Source organism: Pan paniscus, chromosome 5, assembly GCF_029289425.2.
Source record: "Pan paniscus chromosome 5, NHGRI_mPanPan1-v2.0_pri, whole genome shotgun sequence".
NCBI classification, from domain to species: domain Eukaryota; kingdom Metazoa; phylum Chordata; class Mammalia; order Primates; family Hominidae; genus Pan; species Pan paniscus.
The window spans coordinates 139457311-139479186 of record NC_073254.2 but is presented as its reverse complement, the minus strand read 5'-3'; the positions used below and the strand labels follow the sequence as shown (position 1 = coordinate 139479186).

Here is a 21876-nt window from a genome sequence, read left to right as displayed (position 1 = left end):
AATGCAATTGATATACTAGAAAATCACGTTAGTATAATGTAAATTTTGCATTTGCTTTTGCTCAATTTTATCCATGAGAAACACAGGTGAATGCAAAAAAAGAAAAACTGTGCTCAGCTTAACTGAGCAAAATAAAATATAAAAATGTACACAGGTATTCATCTCAAACATCTGTCAGCTGCCTCAGTTCACCGTGTGTGTTATGAGCTATATCCATTACAACTTTTTGTCAAATTTCAGATAACCTTACTTTTACCACTTCACAAGCTGCAAACTTTCTGATACCCACGTTCACACACACACAAAGTTTTTTTCAAGATAAAACGCCATATTTATTGTAGAACTGATATGTTTCTTAACCACTTAATGTGTAAAACTTTGCTAGTTTTCATTAGGTTTCTGTCTATATTTTCGTGTCAACTATGAAATTTTTAAATGCTGTAAATGTAAACTCATTTTCCCTCTAAGCCTGCGGTTTTCATTATTAATTTTGTATAGTTTTGTGATTTTTAGAAATGTGCTGTAACAGAACTGACTGTATTGACCATTTCTGTTGCTTTTCCTTTCCTTTTGCTGTTGCTGTTGTTGCTATTGTTATTGCTTTCACTTTGTTTCTGCTGAGATTCTTTCTGCCTGGAAAGCTCTCTTTAGTTACTGAGTATTTCTTTTGCATATTTTCTGCTGGTGATAATTTCCTTCATTTTGTCTGGAAATATTTCTTATTTCATCATAATTATGAAGGATATTTCTGCTGTATATAAAATTCTAAGTTGGCAGACATTTTCTTTCAGCTTCTGGTATTTCTTTTAAGGAGCCAGCTGTCAGTCATGTTATTACTCTTTTGAAGGTATTGTGCTTTTGTTTTTTCTAGATGCTAATATCTAATCTATCACTTTGGTTCTTGGCAGTTTTTCTGTTAAGTATTTATCTATGATTTCTTTGTACTTACCTTGCTTTGGGTTGCAAGTGCATTTTGATTTTGTGATGTTGTCTTTCATTGGTTTTGAACATTCTCAGCCATTAATGCTTCTTCTGTTGAAGTATCTACTTCAATCTCTTCTACTCCAATCTCTCTCCTACCCTTCTGTGACTCCAATTATACATATTAGTCCATGCCCCATAAATCTCTTACACAATTTTCTCTACTTTTTATAATTTTTACTTTTAACTCTTCAATCTAGATATTTTGTACTGATTATTTTCCAGCTTATTAATTCCCTTTTCGAGTATGTTCAGTTTCCACTTAAACCCATCTGAGTTAATTAATTCAAGTAATTTTGTTATTATATTTTCTTATCCAGAATTTCCACTTGCTTTTTAACAATTTCAATTCTGTAGTGAAAGTCTTCATTTTTGTCATCTATTTAATCAAATATGTTAATCTCAATTATTTTTAAGTCTATATCTAATAAGCCCAATATCTACAGTTCTTTCTTAGGGCCCTTCCTCCTTACCAATTCCTGAACTCCAGTTTTTGTCTCTCCAGCACACGAGGCTGCATAAAATTCCTTTTTACATTCAGTTACTTTTTGCTTAGTTTTTTAGCCTCTTGCCTTGCATATCTTCATCAGTAAATGTCTCAAGTGTTGGGCTCACTTCTCTGTACTTCATTTCTCTCTAGGATCTTGGCTTTTTAAGCGCTGCCTATTATGGCAAAGTAGAATTCTAATTATTTTTGTTTGTTTGTTTTTTATAAACAGAGTCTTGCTGTTGTCCAGATTGATCTCAAATTTCTGGCCTCAAGTGATCCTCCTACCTCGACCTCCAAAAGCAGCGGGATTATAGGTGTGAGCAACCATGCCTGGCCAGAATTCTAATTTTTTATTCACATGGCTATGCAATTGCTTAAAGTTCTGCTGGCCTCATTATCTCTTAGCTGTCACCTTCTGCCCAGCTTCTAATATTGTGCTCACCTTAGTTAGTTTCCCTTCTTTCTGTGATTCGCTTTTCAAGTCTTGACTGCCCGGACAATTAGCCAAGACTTTAAAACATACGATTTTTCTATTTTAGCTGGATTTTTTAAGCTGTTCCCATCAGGAGCATTTGTCTGCAACAAGTTGTTCATTTATAACCAGTCTTAAGATTGGTTTTCCCACAACTTTTTTTGATATAGTGGCATTGGCACTGGCCTTGTTTCAGCCCAGTATATAAAATTCACCTAGTTTCTTGCTCTTCTTTTCCTACAAATAACTACTTTTCTTGCATAGGGAGCAGAAGAAGCAGCAGAAATGCTGCACTAAGAGAGATTTAAGGCCTAGATTTCATTTTCCATATGCCAGCTTTGTTATATTTCTCCGAGCTTCAGATCCTCTGTTTTCTAAACTGTGGTAAGTGCATTTAAATCACACACAAAAATTAAAGTAATTGAATCCAATACTCCCTTGGAGACTCATCCATCTCATTTTTTTTCTCTAATGAACAAAAGCATTTAGCCACACTGAGTGAAATGGGGACAGTGATCATAACTATATTCACTGCTACCTCCCAGTATCTGATAATGTCCAACCAGCTAGTGACTCCTTAAACCTGGGGAGAAATATTGGGAGACATCCAAACTTCCTTGAGTGTAAGATCACAGGCTGCCATCAGACATGGAATACCGACTAAATAAGAATATGAACTGCAGGAGCCCCAGCTGGGTTCCAGACCATCCATCGCAAATTTAGGTGATCTTGAGCAAGTCAGTCAGACTCTTTAACTCTCTGTTTCTCCTTCCATAAAGTAGTCTAAATAATAGTGCTTGCCTCTTTTGTTTGTTGTGAAGCCTAAATGAAATAAAACAGGTGAAATGCTTCCTCTAGTGCCTGGCCCATTCGGTACATAATAAATGTTAGCAATTTTTATTTCAATCTCAACCCATTAACACTCTAGTAGGACTCTCACAGGGGCACTAAAGACTTAGAGGGACACTAAATCAGTAGGTGGGTGGAGACCCAAATAAACTTTAAATTCTGGACACCTTTGCCCTGAGAGTGGTGAAGAGACTGCAAAGTTACTTCATGACACTTTCTTGCTTCTGTTCCCCAACCACCCAGTCTAAAAGTCAGATGGTAGCAAAGGAAGAAAATATCTGCTGCGTTGGAATAAGGAAACACAATGTATTTGTAAATGTGCTCCTAAGTCATGTTCTGTGGGGGCACTCCAGGTGCCTCCCTCTATGCCTGTCATTGTCTATATTCACTTACAAATATCATTGATCATCTCCTCTGTGTCAGTCACTGGGCAAGGCAGCAAGCATACCAATAAAGAGTCTATGTCAAGTGCCTGTGTTCTATTTTCTGGCATATATATGTCATTTAGTCTTCACTAAGGCCTCTGAAGTACGTACTACTGTTATCTTCATTTTAAAGATTAGGACACAGGCACAAAAAGATTAAGTAACTTGTTGAAGTCACACAGATAAAAATTACCTCATTTTCATGGTGCTCACAGTCTATAAAATAGAAAGTTTTTTAGTACAACATTTTAAAATTCCATTAAATGTAATACTCCCCAAAAGTCAGCAAGTATCCAAGTAATTGGAAGTTAACTTGATGTTGAATTTTTATTTAGGCATTTGGAGTTACGTATTCACAGCCTGTGGCTGTGTCTGTAAGTGTTCCTGGTGTCTCTATTTGTCTACGTAAGAAATATAATCAGTTTCCTTGTCTAAGTACTATGACCTTTTAGTGGGCAAAACTGGAATTTTTTTAATGCTATGAGAAATACTAATATAATTCTGGTCTAAAAGAAAAAAAATACTGTGAAGTGTGTTGATGACAAGTGTAAGTACAACATTATTAGAAGTGCTGTTAAGAAAGCTGGAATATTTTGTATTCTGTTAGCAAGATGCCAGCATAACCAAAATTTGTTAAGAATGGCTAAGATATAAAACATAACATGTGAAAGGATATTTAATCACTATAGAAAACTTAAAATTAAGTATAATGCTTAGGAACATATGATTCAGAATATTACTAATTGATTTGCAATCTGGTTAAGAATTTTATTTTACCAAGCCTGTGTGTGGCACGATTTCCACAGGGTGAATTTAATCAGTGTTGATAATATGGATGAGTCCATGTAGGCTACATCTGTCTTTGTACCTTAAATGCCATGCTACATTTTTAAGAAGTAACATAAATATTGTTTTAAAGGAGATCATTCTTAAGAAACCACAATAATCCATCAAGGAAATGTTAGGAAACTGGAGCTGTGTAATGCAGCTTGCCAGAGTCAAAAATGATCTTGGAGTTTCCTTAGGAGCTTTAGGGAAGAAAAGAACTGAAAGCGAAAGTAGTAAACCAACATCTGAGCACCTTCTCTATGTAAGCAACTGTGCTGATGACTCTTCTCCCTATTTTTAAGATTTGTTTTTGTTGTTTCCTGGCCTTTCTCATACTCCTACCACTCCCTCCCCCAATACATACATTAACATATACTATAATTTAAAAATATATTTTATTATATCTTTAATAGCTAGAAGAGTGCCCATCATTTGTGATCAATACATAATTGATAGATGAATATATGAAACATGTGTAAGATACTGCCTGATATGGTTTGGCTGTGTCCCCACCCAAATGTCATCTTGAATTGTAGCTCCCATAATTCCCAAGTGTGGTGGGAGGGACCTGGTGGGAGTAAATTGAACCATGGGGGTGGGTCTTTCCCATGCTGTTGTCGTGATAGTAAGTCTCAGGAGATCTGATGGTTTTATAAAGGGGAGTTCTCCTGAACAAGCTCTTTCTTTGTCTGCCACCATATTAATATGTGACTTTGCTCCCCATTTGCCTTCTGCCATGATTGTGAGGCCTCCCCAGCCATGTGGAACGGTGAGTCAATTAAACCTCTTTCCTTTATAAATTACCCAGTCTCAGGTATATCTTTATTAGCAGCATGAAAACAGATGAACACACAGCCTATGTTCTTACAAGGAGGTAGCACAGGGTAGGAGAAAGAGCACTGAACTGGGAGGGCAGATACTTGGCTCTCATCTTTGTTTGGCCAGTACTTCATTTGCCAACCACAAGCAAAGGACCTCAATGCAAGACAATTAGACTGTCTCTAAAATCTCCTTTTATTTTGAATTTCTGCCATTTTATGTCAGTCTTCAAGTATGTAAAGTGTTCACTTTAATTTATAGAAAACAGTGTTTGTTCAGAATTGTTCTGGGAGACAGATCTCTAGCAAGATGAATTTGAACACTATTAGTTTTCCTGTGGCTGCTGTAACAAATTAATACAAACTTGGTGGCTTAAAACAAGAAAAACTTAGTCCTTCACGATTCTGGAGGCCTGAAGTCTGAAATCAAGGTGTCAGCAGGGTCACACTCCCTGCAGTGGGTCCAGGAGAGATTTTGTTCCTTGCCTCCTCTAGCCTCTGGTCACTATCAGGATTCCTTGACTTGTGCCTCCATCTGCACATCCTTTCTGCTTCTGTGTCTCTCTTCTGTGTGCCTCTCATAAGAATACTTGTCATTGAATTTAGGGCCTACCCAGATAATCCAGGATGATCTCCTTATCTCAAGATCCTTAACTTAATTACATCTGCAAAGATTCTTTCTCCAAGTAAGTTAATATCCACAGGTTCCAGGATTAGGATGTGGACATCTGTTTTGGGCAGGGGTGATGGAGGGGGCACGATTCAGCCTAGTACAGACACAGAATAAGGTAACTGTATAACCATGCTTACTTTCCATATAGTGGGACCAAATTCTCAGACACTAAATTCTCATACAAATAAATATACCTTCCTTTTTTTTTCTGTAACTTTATCTCTATTTTGAATTCCCCCATTCTTCTGAGCAATGAACTTCAAGTTTCAGTCAATACAGGATCTCTCCCCTTGGGATACTGTCTATCCATGGCAGCATCAGTGAGATGCCCTCGGGCCCTGTGGTCTTTTCTCAGCAGTCCTCACAGGTCACTGTCACCCAGAGGACAATCACATCCTCATTAGCCCGTCTCTTCAGGCCCACTCCTCTCCTCACTGCTTCAGTATCCTGGCGGGCACATAGAACTCATCTTGTAGGCAACTCTGCTGGGGGTTTAGAAGACTCTTTCTCCCTTGTTTTTGTTGTTTTCTGGGCTTTCTCATACTCCTACCATTCCCCTCCGCTCCATACATACATTCATTTTGTAGTCTCAGTCCCCATTTCCTTGCCTGGTATGGAGCTACAGAGATAACCAGGAAAGTCTTCTCAGCTACCATATTGAAATTAAATGTTTCTACATAGATATCTCCCCCTGGCCCATCCCCTCCACTCTTTCTTATCCTCTCTCCCTCTTTTCCATGCATTTGTTATTTCTCCTTTTACTCCTTCTTTATTCCCAGGCATTGCTTTTCCCATCGCCTTCTCTCCCTTGGTTTCTCCCCTTCTTTTTTCCTAATTTTTTTCTTCCTCAATTATTTCACTCTTCCTCAAAAGGCCATAATACACATCATTTAGTTACTTTTTTTTGTTAGATCAAAGAGTACATCTATTTTCCTTTTTTGGGGAAGAGCTAAGCAATTTAAAATTTCCAAATTTTCACTCCCTAGAAGGAAAAAGGCCCAAAGTTTGTTTCAAATTGTTCTTTATGTGTTCAGGACCCCATGTTATTATTTTTAACCTATAGTCCAATGACTCCCTAAAGATAAATAGATTCCACATGAGACCTTTTGACATCCTGTTTTCTAAAGTACTGTCCCCAAGAAGGGCCAGTTCTCTCTGTTTTGTATTCAAATAAAAAATATACAATTTGAGTCTGTGGAAGAAAATTCATATCAGTAAGATTTTGGGAAGGTGGATGCTAGACCAGGCAAGGAGATGCACGGTCTCCTGCTCTTGCGTACTTCATGTCAGCCCATGACGGAGTGCACTGAGTGTGAAAGGGTGATGTCTACAGGAGGTGAAGGGTTTGCCCACACTGAGGCACATGCCTCTTTCTTTGGTCTCTTCCTTAGTCCCTGAGAGAAAGAACTTACAGCTCTCCAGGGAAGGCCAGGACATTGAGTTGGAGGACAATTGCCTTATGTGCATATGTTTGGAGTTGTTTATTTTGCATGGGTATCTCCTAAAAAATAAGACAGGATTAGGATATTCTGGATCTGAGTTTCCCACCAAACACTATAACATCCAAATTAACATTTCTTTTATATAATAGTAGCTCCTTTATTAAGCACCACACTATGTGGTAAGTACTGTACACACTTAGGTACGTCACTTCACTCATTTGTTTTTTCAGCAAACATATATCTAGGTAAGTATCATTATCATATTACAGATGGAGGAAAATGAGGCCTGAGGAGGTAAAATGTTGGTCAAAGTTAACAAATTGGTAAATGTTAGAGATGAGATGTTAACACCAAACCTCTTGTTCTTCCTACTACACTATATTTATCATCTAAAAGTAACCTCTCATGCTCCTTCCATATCTGAAACAAAGAGATTTCGTGACCTCTGTAAAGTCACAATTTTCACAGATTTCAAACAATATCTTCCTCAGGATCAAGCTTTTTTTTTTATTAGGGTTGGTTTTAAACTCCCAATCTGTGTTCTCTTCAAGGAAATTTTCTCAGTCATGCTTGGAAACCTGGCTTTCCACTACAATTACTTGTTTTAGGTGGCAAACGCTTTCTCTAGCTAAATCAGTCACTATAATAATATTCCCACAAGTATGCAAGGCTGAGCACAGTGTACTGCCTATGGTAGATAACTAAAATGTGTGAAGAAGTGAATTCCATCTGAGAAGTTCAGAAAACATGAAGACTAACCAGCATGGATAAAATAGAGAGGAGATTGGTCTTTCCTAAGGAATAGGTTTGTGCCAGATAAGATACGATCAAATTATGAAGGGCACTGAAAGCCAGGCAAGGAGTTTAAACTTGATGCTGCAGGCAAGAGGAAGCCAATAAAAGTATTTGATCCAAGGTGAGGCAATAATAAAAGCAATGTTTAAGAAAGAGTCACCTCACAGTGTGATGCAGAATGAACTGGTGCTAAAGAGAATGGAACCAGGTGCATCAGTGAACCATTGGTACAGAAATCCAAACATAAACTAATGAGGGCCTAGACAAGAACCAGAGAAACATGAATGATGTCTCACCACTGAACTAAGCTGCATTGCTTATGTTTCCTTAAGACAATTATCTATTTTAGTTACTGAGAGTTTAAGTGTGATGTGGTTGCTGATGTGTTAAATAATAATTTTTAAAAACCCTCTGATATGTCATACTTGGTAATCCCTTCTCAAGGCCTTGCAGTACTTGAATGCACTGGAGTCATTATCTACTTGACACTCTCACAATATATATATATCTTTAGAAAAAGCTAATACTTGGGAGAAAAACCAAGTTTTCAAACAGTTGATTAACAGGAGCAGATGTGAGGCGGTAGCTGGCATCAGAAGGCCTGGGTTTCCATCCCAGTTCTACCAATTAGTAGCTGTGTGGCTTTAGGCAAGTCATTTCACCATACTGAGCTCCAATTTCCTCAGCTGCAAAATGAAGATTTCAAAACCTATCTACAGGATTACAGTCAAATTTAAATGAAAAAAAAATACATGAAAGTACTTCATAAATTTTTTTTTTTGAACTGAGACTTCATTTATTAAGAAGCAATTATTGATAATTTTGTATATGATTTTAGACTATAACTAATATACTCCAAATGCAATAGTAGACAAGATAGAAATGGTCCCTTCCTTCATACTCGTGGTTGAAATACATTGTATTGCTGATGTTCCATAGCTTTTTTACACATGTTGTTTTCATTTGTTTCAACTAACGGTAAGGAGTGTGGATATTTGAATCAGCCAGTGCAAAATGCAGTGACTTGGAAAGAGGGAATCACTGTTAGTGAATCATAACAATATTTGAAGGTCCTTCAGTGGTTTATTAACTTCAAATAATATAACTAGATGAGTCTCGGTTTTACAAGTAACCAGGAAGTAATGCAAGAATCCTAGCGGGGGTGGTATCAAAAATATAAAGTTTATGTATAAAAAGCATTTGAACTCAAGAATTTGACATAGACCTTAGTGAAAATGCAGCTATTTCTTGTCAGTTTAAAAAAAATAAATAATTTGTTAAATTGAAAGCAAGGGATCCCTAATCAACTTAGCTCACAGGCAATTTCAAATAAACATAATGCTTATTAACAGTTCCAATATTTGACTTTTTGCTCAACCTAAATTCAGCAATGCAATGTGCTGAGATATATCCCAATAAAGAACAGCTGCTTTTGTTTTGTTTTATTTTGTTTTAATTTATTTCACAAACAAGTTTCTGCATGAGCCTGAATCTTTACAATGTGAAAGCTGTTTGGATTCAGGTAGGAAATACGTTTGAACTGACGCATACCAAATTTCCAAAAGTTCACCTTTTTATCTTACTGCTTAGGTGTTGAATAACACAACTTTTGCTTAGTCAAGCCTTCTTTCGTTAACAAGTTAGGAAAATATAATTTTACTGACCAGAAAACCTAAATTTGGTAATCTTTTCATACTCTAGAAGAGTAATGCTCTTATTTGCATTTCCCCAACCTGTTCTTCAGGAGTAACTCAAGAATTACATTTTCATCTTCAAGAAAACGAAAGAAGGCTTGACTACTTCATAAATTTTACAGTGCAATATGAGTACAAGATTTTATTTTTGTGAGCAATTACACATAAGTTGAAACTAAAGCTCCCACTCATTCAAAATGAAACTTCATTAGAAATCTCTACAGTTATGTACTTCCTGTAGCTTTGGGTGGACCCAACAGCAGAAAACAAGAGCAAGTGGCAGGCAAGCAGGTGATGTCAGAAATACTGCCAAGTAGCAATAGGACCCACACAGCTACGATGCATCACAGACAGATAACACACTAAGACGTGAAGAGATGTGATAGGTATCTGGGAGGTCAGGCATCCCCAGGGGCTGAAATCCTAGAGAGATGTGGGCACTTGAGTTCAGGCCAAGACTGTGGGCTCAGGAAAGAATGGCAAGAGTAAAGGCCAACTCTGATTCCAGAGAAACTTAGGAACAGAAAAACCAGGTCAGGAGTGTGGAACACGTGGAGACACAGGAACAAAAGGTGGTGAAATGTTACCAGAGGTAGGTGACAAGGAAAGAATTTGGCATAAGGAATAAGTCAATAATTTTGTTATAGAACCCAGATTTAAGGCTAAACCAGGCAGCCATAAGGCTAATACAATGCTGAGCTGCCTCAGCTACTGGCCTCAGGTTCCTAAAATTTCCCCTCTAATGGTAAGGTTGATTTTTTTAAAAACTTAAGTGCAGGAAGTTACATTTATACCTATTAAATTTCATCTTGTTTCATTTGGCCCATCAGTCCAGCCAGTCAGTATCTTTTTGATTCCTGACTCTGCTGTCCCAGTAATTAGTTATTGCTCCCAGCTTCATGTCATCTTCAGATTTGAAGAGTGTACTTTCTGTGCTTTGCCACTGGTTGATTAAAAGTTCGACAGAACGTAGTGGCACATCCCTGAAAGTTTCTTCTAGGAGACAGCCAGCTTCAAAGCCACTTAATACACTCTCAGTGAGTTCTCATTTCCTCACCTTCCAAAACAAATATCAAAAGAGGTACTGTCAAGTGTCTTGCTAAAATCCTGAAACACTGAAAGCCATAGCACTGCCCTCCATTTTCCAGTCCCCAGTCTTCTCTCAGGCACTTGCAAATTCTCATCCCCTCTTTCCACCTCCTCCCACTTCAGAACTACTTCACTCTTTTTGCCAGGTCCACCTGTATCATGAATCCCAGCACTTCCCATCCCCTCCAGGTCCTCTATGCATCACTTTTTTCTTCTCCTTTATTTTCCACATCCTCCTTTCCACCAACTTCTTCTTTACCTTAGGAAAGTGGTTCTCAAACTTTAGCATGCATCAGAATCATCTGGGAAACTTGGTAAAATACAGATTGCTAGGACCCAAGAGTTTGCATTTCTAGTGGTTCTCAAAGTGTGGTCCTGAGACAAGAATCATACCTGGAACTGGTTAGACATGCACAATTACCAGGCCCCACTTCAGACCTACTGAATCAGAAATTCCAGAGCTAGGGCCCATCAGTCTGTGTTTCAACAGGTATTTATCTCCAGGTAATTCTCATACATGCTAAAGTTTGAGAACCACTGCTCTGCATATTGAGTACAAACAGAGATTTGCAACCAGAGAAATCTGAGTTTGGAGCCCTGCTTTGCCCCTTCCAATCTGTGTACTGAGGTCATATGACTTACCATCCCTAAGCCTCAATATTTTAATCTATAAACTGAGAATGATAGTACCTACCTCCACAGATGGTATGAAGATTAAATGGTATAATGTAGGTAAAATGCTCAGCACAATGCCTAAAAATTCAATAAACAGAAGCTGTATTTGCATTATCTATTAGAAAATGACTACATCTGTATCATCATTTGAAAGAAAAAAATCTCTCCATCTACCTCATGCCCTACTCTAACCTTCATAACCAAGACCATAAAAATCTTCATTCACTCTCTCCACATCTTGGTCCATTTATTTGGGGCTATAACAGAATACATGAGACTAGGTAATTTACATATTTTTAAAAAGAGGTTTATTTGGCTCATGATTCTGCAGGCTGGGAAGTCCAAGATGCATGGCATCAGCATCTGCTTGGCTTCTGGTGAGGGCTTCATGCTGTATCACATCATGGCAAAGAAGTGGAAGAGGAAATGGACACATGCAGAGAGAAAAACGTGAGAGGCAACTTCACTTTATAACAACCCACACCTGCAGAAATTAATCCAGTCTCTCAAGAAAGACTTAATCTATCTCAACAATCTAATCATCTTTCAATGGCCCCACCTCCCAAAACCACCACATTGACAATTAAATTTCACCATGAGTTTTGGTGGGGACAAACCACATCCAAACCATGGCACTCTAGTTTCTCACATCCATCGCTCTTTAGGTTACTGCTATTGGCTGCTGTCCTCACCACTCCACTAAGCTGTCCTAGCTAAGATCATCAATGATCTAATTCTGGAAGTAGTAGACTCTGCAGAATTCATCTTTCTAACCTCCATATCCTTTCCTTTGTGATGGTCTCACTTCCCTTGGTTTCCACCTGGCAGCCTTTCATGGTCCTTCTAACTTTCTGCTGATTCTGTCTCAGTCACAGTAACGGGCTCCTCTCCTGATACCTGTATTTTGAGCCCTTTCCATAATTCACTCTCATTTCTTCTCAACATGACCACAGCTTTACCTACCTCCTACCTATATTCCCAGACAAGAGCTCTGTCCAGAGCTCCAGACATCTCCAAATGACTACTAGATATCCCAACCTGGAGATCCATGGCACCTCAAAATCACCACACCCAAAGACCAAAGTCATCATCTACTGACCCAGATCTGTTCTGTTCTTCACAATTCCTTATGTTCTCAAATAGACTGGGAGGTCTCAAGGTCAAAGTCAGGGTCTGATTATCTCTGTCCTCTCAAACTTGGACTCAGAGCCAGGTAAGTACTTAATATGTATGTATTTATCAAATGCCTGAATCAGTAAAGTAAATAATGGCATAGTGTGCAGCAATTTTTATAAAAAGAAATTAAATACTCACATAGAAAAAAGGAAACGAAATACTTTCTAAATCCATGCTGATACTAGGAGTCATTATGTCCCTTTCTAGATCTTGATTTCAAATTAATCTGTCTTTAGTGTCTAAAATCCACTTTCTCCCCTCATTAACCATTAAGATGGGGCAACATGATGAGCACTGTGCTCAGATGATGGACAAGCAGACACGAATTCAACATGAGGTCTCTGCAACACCGTCGCCAGGACAACTGCTCCACATGACCAGCGCCCTCTCATCTTTTGGAGCTAGTCTTTTCATAACATGTTTCAGGGTGCCTAATATACATTATATTAGATATAATATATATTTCTATCATCTATTTTTGCAATTTGCTGTATATATAACAGACACCAAATATAATATCAAGTACAATATCCAAAAAAAACAAAAAAAATTAAGATGTTTATCCATCTAGTCTTTCTGTATCTCTCTTCATAAATTCTCCACAATTACCAAGAGTAGTTTTGTAAACACTGTAATTCTACTAGAACGCAGTTTATCCACAGACTTGAATGCTTTGTCAGCTAAGTGTTTTCTCACTATCACTTTCCTTATCTGGGGTTTCTGTTCCTTCTTAACTATGTTTGCTTTGTTCTTTCCAGTTTGAAGATCATTCTCCTTGCTACAGTAGACGAAGGTGAATTCAAAGTTGAGTGGTTCTGTTTTCTCAATCATTTTGCCTTACCCCACCCATCTCTACTCCATCAAGCCTTTATTTCTTCCTCATTCTTTGGTTCAAGGTACAGTTTTGGACATCCTTTTATATTATCTTTAGCACTTTTATGATGCAGGTTAGACTTGCTGATTATATTCTTGTATTTTTAGCCACGTTAGCAATATTCATCCTTGGAAATTAGCTCATCCTTCAATCGTTTGTATCTTGGCCAAGGGTGAAGACACAAAAGCGGGTAGGGAGCAGGGCTAAGAATGGAGCAGGCACCCTCTGCCCTGGAGAGATGCAGTACAGGTTTCAGAATGACCCAAAAGCTCAACATCAGGTCTCAGTTGCCAGAAAAGGCAAGACCTGGGCTTGCCAGATGTCCCCTGTTGAACCAGACAGTCAAGTATTTTAACTTCTTGTCTGATAAAATGAAAATTTCAAATTGGTTGTTATTTCAATTTCAGATTTGCCTTATCTTAATTCCAGTTTTCTATTTAATCAACAGTGGTTTGGAACATTTTCAGCTTTTAGTTTCTTACTAAGTTAAATATTTAATGATCTGTAAACAAACACTTGAGAAGCTGCTACTTAAAGGGACTCTCATCCCTCTTTACTTTGTAAAGTGAATGAATTCACTCTTGAATTTATCTTTAAATTTTCAGGTAAGTGTTTGAATGTAAAAAGTGGAGCTGGCATGGTAGGGTTGATGAGAAGGAAGCATCACTGTAGAAAGCTTCCGAATCTTTCAGTCCCCACCCCTACTGAGGACACAGTCTTTCTGCAGAGTCTTTCTGGCCATCACAACAGGGAGCAAGGGTTAGGGAAGGGGAAGAAGAAACCAATAAAGTGTAAGTATGGTACCAGGAGTATACCAAGACCATGAAGGAGAAAGAGATCACATGCAAATATAGGTTGAAGTAGGTTTGAAATCCAAGGAGAGATATTCCAAGAAACAAATATAGAGATGAGAGAGAGTGAGAGACAGAGAGAGAGAAACAGAGAGAAATTTAAATACATAGGTAAATTCACAGGCAGAAGGAAATCAAAAGCCAGAGGAAGCATTAAAGGGCAAACAAAGTAAACTGAACAAGGGTGAGTAGGAAAGACATGGCTTGACAAAACAGCTACTCATTATCTACGCTCACTTTAGATTCCAAGAACAGGTTTATGTTCTGTATTAGTCTGTTCTCACACTGCCAATAAAAACATACCTGAGACTAGGCAATTTATAAAGGAAAGAGGTTTAATTGACTCACAGTTCCACAGAGCTGGGGAGGCCTCAGGAAACACAATCATGGCAGAAGGGGAAGCAAACACGTCCTTCTTCACATGGTAGCAGCAAAGAGAAGTGCCGAGTAAAAGGGCGAAAAGCCCCTTATAAAACCATTAGATCTCGTGAGAACTCACTATTATGAGAACAGCATGGAGGTAACTGCCCCCATGATTCAATTATGTCCCACCAGGTCCCTCCCACGACACATGGGATTATAAGAACTACAGTTCAAGATGAGAGCTCACCTGAGAGCTCCCTACTTCTTTAGATGATTAACTTTTATCCCTTATAAGAACTATTTCTTGCAGGACTATCAGAATTTTATTTTATCTTATTTTTTTAATTTTATTTTTAAGAGCCACTCATGCCTCTTGGATCCCTTCTGGAATATTAGGTTTTAGAATTTTGCTTTTTGAAAAATCTGCCTCTCCCCAGAAGTTGAGGGCTCTTTCCTCTGGTTAGTACATATAGGATAACATAGTCACTTCCACTTCAGCAACGGCTTCCCTTATTCATCAGAATTAGATCCAAGATGGCAGCCCCCCTTTTTATTTATAAGAAATGAAACTATCAGGAGGGCAAATCAAACAATTCTCAGAAGTTTTTCTTCCAATTTATTGTCATCCTTGCATTATTGTCTCATATTTGAATATCTGTCATGGTGGGGTTTCAGCTACAGTCCCCCAAATTTCTCCATGTAATTTCCCAGCTGCAATCATGGAAGTAGAGACAGATCCACATCACTTCCAAGGGGACTCTGTGGTCACAGAAACCATCACCATGCAAGCGCCAAGATTTCTGGGTGTCAGGGCATGGGGAGGTAGAAACGGGTAGGTCTTTTAGGGCCAGGGTCACCTGCAGTAAGTCCTAGCCTGAAGCAATGTGGGAAGCAGAAGTCAAAGAGAAGTGCAAAACTGAAAGTGGTAAATTGTGTAAAGATCCTTAATGCCCAGAGGTGAGTGGCAAAGCTTCAAATATGGTATGGCTCCCAAATGGTGGGAGCCAATGCTTGGGTCTAGAGCCAGGAGTTCATTAGAGGGGGGAAAAGGCAAGGACAAAAACATCTGGAGAAAACCAGTAGGGTTTATTTGATTCTTGGCTTTGAGTCATCTAAGTATGTTATTTCACAAGTTTATGAGAGCAGGCTCTTGTCTTTTTGTTCACTGCTCTATCCCTGGGGCCCAGCACAGTCCCTGACATATATAGCAATTGTTCCAAAAATTAGTATCGAATCACTCAAACAACAGTGCTTTCAACTTTTTTTTTTTTAACAGATCAGCATAAGTGTGGCTAACAGTGATTGGAATGGATTTAAAGCATCAATTCCAAAGTAGAGATTATGAGTCAACTTTTTTTGCAGGGGGCTATCCTCTGTCAGAGTTACATCAATTCATAATTTTCCTGTAGTCTCAATACCACTAAGCCATCTCTACTAATAGAGATAAGAGAAAGAACCTGCATTATTTATCAGTATGCATCTCACATTGAAAACCTAACCTTACCAACGTTGCCTGGGAATGCTAATGTCTTCTGTGCCATGGGTAAGTGGTAAAAAATGATAACTCCTTTGAAATTATAATAAAATAAATTTGAAATCAACTAGAAGCTTCAAACAATTCTTCTTTTGAAAGATCTTTCCAAAGCAAACTTAATCTAAAACTTTAGATAACACAAATATATTTTCACCTTGTTTAAAACTGTTACTAGTGGGAGTCTTTAGGAAGGCATTAAAAGACTTTTTTTTGGCTCTGGTGCTGCAAAAATGAATGGATTCAATACTACTCTGAACTGTATAATAATTTAATGATTCTCAGATTCCAAGCTAAAACTTCTAACAGGGGAATGAGACCACTATCATCATTTATGTTGAAGTCTGCTCAATATGTTCAAAAGATCCATGCTTATTATAACACTGCAGAAGAAGACTTTCATTTGATAATCTTTGAAGTAATAGAATGCTAAAATCTAACTCTTTGTAATATTAAAATGTTGTGAGGCTTTGAACCCCACTTTTGTAATAACCATGAGTGCCTTCTGTGCTGGTTTGCCTGGCTCCTGATTTCCACATGCCCGTGTCCCTCAGGAGAGCACAACAGGGCACTGTGTAAGCACTGTGTAAGAAGATGTGGTGAAGAGTGACCACCTATGAACACATTCCCAGTGGACAGACCTTTTCAAGTTCTCCTCTTGACACTGGCTTGCTTTGGGGATGACTGTCTGGTGGTCCTGCCCTTGCTATGGTGAAAACAGAGCACAAGGAAAGCCATGGAAGGCAAACAGGGAATGCAACCTTAGATCAATCCTTCCCAAACTGTCACTGAGACACAGAAGCCACAGAGACACACTCATGTGAGTAAAAGATAAATGCATGGATATCATGAGAGAGTGGTCTACTTTATAGAGTGAAAGGAAAGAGGCTTAAAATGAGTCTTAGGTAAATGAGTAAGAAAGCTCCTCCTTATAACTCTCTATCTCTCCAGGCATGCACAACTTGCTAGAATTCTGCACATAGCTTACAGATACTCATGGCCATGATTCGAACAAAGGAGGATGAAGAAAAAGCATTTTCTTTTCTCTACAGCCTCCCCTTCCTTTAACTCTGACACTGGCCACAGTCCCTTGAGGCTGTTGCTGGTGATGAGCACCAGTAAGGAGCAGGGAGAAATCTGAAGTCACACAGAGGTAAAGGTTACCCATGGAAGCAGGACATAAAATCAGAGAGGAGCAGTCATCCTAGACATGAGTATGCTGGAAGGCAAGGGAAAGTCTAAAGCATCAAGGCCAAGGCCAAGTAGAAAAATGGGATCTGAAGCTAGAAGTCTGAAAGAATGAGAATAGGCAAGACCAAGAGAATGAGTTCAGGAGACTGAGCTTAAAAATGTTCCTTGACACAACACTACAGATAAAGGGTATGAGCGTCTCTGTATCTGTTTTCTTGGCAGGAGGTTAGGTGGGAGTAGTTAGGGCATTGTGCTTCTCAAGAAATTCTCAGGATTGTACCCCCATTCTTCTCTTCACATATAGTACTGTCATTTGGGGAGGGGGGGTGGTGCTGAAGATGTTTCTACCCTACCCCTTGAAGATCCAGAATGGCAGCTAACAGTCTCCCTAAGTAAGCAAGTCATTCACTCTATTACTTGAGCATAGGGAAGCCTAAGGTTGGGCTAGAATAAATGTTATTCTTTATAACTATAATCCATGCTCAGAGAATGCGTTTTGTTCAGCAAGAAAAGTGAGCTAAATGGAGGCTTTTTTTTTTTACAGATGTTATGACACTTGAAGAATTATGTAGGTTATTGCTGACACCATGTAAGCACCTTCTAAAATAACCCAGAAAAAATGCTCTGAGAAGACCTGAATTACAAGTGTGTGGAATACCTCCATCTTCTGCTTAACTGATGTGAACCACAGGGAAGGGATAATTGTGGAAATGAAACAGGAAACAAGCAAAACCATTTATAACACATGAAAATGAGTAAGCAAGCAAGTTGGCATGCATGAGATATAGAAAAAAGAGCGAATTTGTATCTAGTGCTTCCAGTGAATTGTTCAAGAACACTTCATCCTTGGAGAAGAATTTCCTCTAATTCTGTCAAGGGTGGTGTCTGCATGGGTTACGTGCCAAGTAATTGTCCGGTCACAAGCTAACAGTGTCAAGCGGCTATTTTAAAGATGAATGGGAACATAAAACATATTTTGTCCTATTCACCACTTTGAATATGTCTCAGGAACAAAACTTGCACTTGAAATGAAATGGAGAAATGCGATTTTTATGAGTTACTGGCTTTTCCCCCCCTTCACACCGACAGAACAAAAACATTTAGAGGAAGACAGCCCAATGTCATGTAAGTATTTGTATATTTGTTCTCACCGTGGTACACAAGGGACATATCGAACCCTTTCCCTGACTAAAAACAGGACATTATTTAAGCTCTGCCATCACACTCCAATGCTTTTCAATAGCTAGAAGAATTTTGCATTCCTTCCCATAGGAACTGTAAGCTCAAAAAGAAAAATTCTTCTGCAACACACTCTGTCAATAACTTGTATTCATTTTGCTTTCTGAAAGAGTTACTTTTTAAAATGTATATGCTAAGAAAAAGTGAAAGAAGAAAAAAGAGGCCTTCCATCTATGAATTGTGCTCTTTTTTTATTCATATGATTTCCAAGACCAAGCAAATTATCATAATCTTCCTAACAGAGATACACAATTCCACCTAAGAATTACCATTTACTTAAACCAGTGAAAAGCAGTTTCTATTAGATGCTGAGACAAGTCATCTGTATGTGTTCATATGTGCTCCCTAGAAATTATTTTTGAATTTCAAGGTTATAAATAATTCCCAAACTCAAGTTCATGCTGATATTCTAATATGGGTTATTTGTACTCCTCTGCTGGTGTCATTTCTTTTGATTTAATCATTATTCCTTACAGGCTAGCACTGGTCTATTCAGTATACTGACAGGACCAAGCCATCATCCCACCTAAGAATATCAATTATGCTTTCAAAGCATACAATTTGATTCATGCAGAAGCTACTGTATATGCATCATGGTGTTTTCATAAAGACTCCCTTATTTACTCTAAACAGTGTTATGCCTTTTACCATAAGATTCTGTAGTAACTGTTTAACCTTTCTAAATCTTTTCAAGAAATCTTAAAAGAAAGGAAAGCTTGCCCTCAAGAATACACTTTCTGTTCTTATAAAAATCAGCTCCTCTATAAATAGCTGCAGTGAGGCAAGGCTTCAAAGCTTCAGCCTAAAATGCCATGAGTACTGTCCTGTAGAGACAGCTTTCAACCATGTCTGAGTCGGCACAAAAAAGGAACTTCCTGCCAGCTGAATGTGTGTCTCCCAACTTTCTCTCCTCATGCATATCTAAAAAGGATACTGAGCTAGAATCCCTAGTAGTTTTCCTATTTAAGGCCTGTATGCAAGTCGTTCCCGCAGTAGAAGCTGGAAACACACACACAGCCCACTCCTTCACTCACTCATAACCTAGCAGGACCAGCTCCGGGCCCGCTCAGCTCCCTGTGCTGCCTGATTTCTCATTTCTCGAAGCACACAGAGGCTGGAATGAGCCCACCATCTGCCCCAACCACCAGAAACAAAAACATGCCTTTTTCTATCCCTGTGTGTGCAGGCAACGTCCACCCATGCTGCTCAAGCCCTTTGATCCTACAAACCAAGCCACCACATCCTCTTCATACCCCCTCATGCACCCATGAACACAAGCATGCACACACACACACACACACACATGCACAAACACACATGCCCACACAATGCTCACAGTGATGTCAGGAGTGGTTACCCTTCCTTCCATATGCCTATGTACCATATGACAGAGACAGCAACAAGGAAAAACATTACTTCGCCTCCCCAAACCAATCCTAATGTCTTTCTTCAGTGAAAATGGTTCATCTGCACTGGGGTCCTCCATGTAAGAGCCAGAAGTTCTGGGCTTCTCCAGATATGTGCACATCAAGAAATAATAAGCACAACTGTATGGTAGTGAAGACAAACAATTGCAGTACAATTGAAAACTGCTCTGTGTGAACTGATTACCCACAGAGTACCATGCTCTGCCAGGGTCGGTGTGGTAGAGGGCCATCTCCTCCCATGCCATTCTTCTAGGATCAGCTGTGTCAGCTCTTGTTAAAAACTCCTCACCAAAAAGAATCAAAAACAGAAACCAAGATAGCACTTGAGAGAAGATGGAGGAGATGTTCATTCCTGTACCCATCTCTGGAGGGCCACATGTTTGGAGACTACAGTACAGTTTGCCTCTATCTGCTTACTATAATCCTGAGGATGGATTTTGAAGCATAGTTAAATGGTGTTGGCCATTTCCCCTCACTTTAATTATTCAAAATAAACAAACAAATAAAATGCCTTTCCGAATGCTTCATCAATGTTTTTATAGGCATATATATGCATCTTTAAAAATTAAGATCGTACTATATATGCTTTTGTTAAGCTTTTTCATTTAAATATTTTGCTTTTCATGAAATATACATTGATAAGAATTTTCTTAATTACATGTTCCTCGACACAACTTTTTTTGACATTTATCAATTTAATTAGATATTAAACATCTAGGTGTAATTGGGGATGAACTTATCTGTGGCACGGATCAGGTACAGTCTGCAGAAGCCTGGATTCTTACTAGCACCTAGGAGGCTTATTTTTCTCTGTTTTATAAACCATATCCAGAAAATGAATTTGTTTGTTCTCACTGATGGCTCTCAATTCTTGAGAATTAATTGGTCTTTATTACATCTAGGTGTGATATTTGCTAGCTAGGTATGAAATATCAGTTGTCTCATTTGTAAAAATAAACAATCCTTTGCTTATTCAAACTACAGTCACATTTGTAGATAACCCATATGTCCATTTAGTTCTAAATTTTTAGGCTAAAAAAGCATGAGTCGAGCTGGTAATTTTCAGTGTTCCCTATCTCAATGTAGACCCTGTTAAACTTTAATCACCTTGTGAAGACATTTGTCAAGACAAAAGTATAACAAGTATTGGCCACACAGGCAGTCATTTTGGTATAAATGAAAGATTGTTGACTGTCCTCAGCTTTCAACTCTGCAAACCAAGAGCTTTAGTTTAAGCTGGATGCCCCCCAGCTGGCAATTCTTATACAGAACTTTCTCTTTAGCATCACTGTGAGAAGTGGGATCCGTAGAAAGCTTCCTAAAAGATCAAATTATAATTTAAACCTCTTAAACATATTTTAATGAAGCAAAACCCCCTCAGGATATTTAAACGCACAGTCTTCAACTATAGAGAGAAAGAAAAATATCCCTTTCCTATGCTGATGACAAAGTTTTATTGTCATGAACTAATAACAGTAATAGAAAATTAATTGGTTCAGCTGTCTGAGTGTTAGAAAGAATAGGTTATGACCAATAATTCTAAAGATAAAAATCATTATTTTTGGCAGCTATTCCCTGGTTTAATTAGTTTATATTCAATAATTCCATCTAACAATCATTCATGTGGTTACATAGGAACTTGGCAGTTTCACTGGGAAGCTCTGTTGCTCAGTTTCACTAAACCAGACGTTTCTTGAACAAACTACTAAGAACTCCCTCTGACTGTTACAGGCAACTGACAAGTCTTCCTTTGAAAATATTCCAGGATATGTTATATCCACCACCATCTACACGCACACACACACACGTGCCCATGCATTCTATAGTATAGCTTTGGGACATTGATCATATATATGTTTTGTTGATAGTATAGATGTAGAAGGGCTTTCTACAGAAAAGTCTACACTCCACCCATAAATAATCTTTTGAGCCACCTCAGTGTAGAGCTGCAATGGCCATCTATTGAGCCATGAGTTTTAGTTAGATTTCAATA

The 21876-nt window shown here is 38.4% G+C and overlaps 1 long non-coding RNA gene across 1 annotated transcript in view; it reads left to right on the top strand.

The window, feature by feature from the left end:
- Window positions 1-20407, top strand: part of LOC134730516 (uncharacterized) — a 41544-nt gene extending 21137 nt beyond the window's left edge. Inside the window, exons 3-6 of the long non-coding RNA XR_010112302.1 lie at window positions 2208-2327; window positions 15772-16038; window positions 16581-16846; window positions 17762-20407. This is a non-coding gene — a long non-coding RNA (uncharacterized LOC134730516). The remainder of the gene's footprint in view (window positions 1-2207; window positions 2328-15771; window positions 16039-16580; window positions 16847-17761) is intronic.
- The last annotated feature ends 1469 nt before the right edge of the window (window positions 20408-21876 follow it).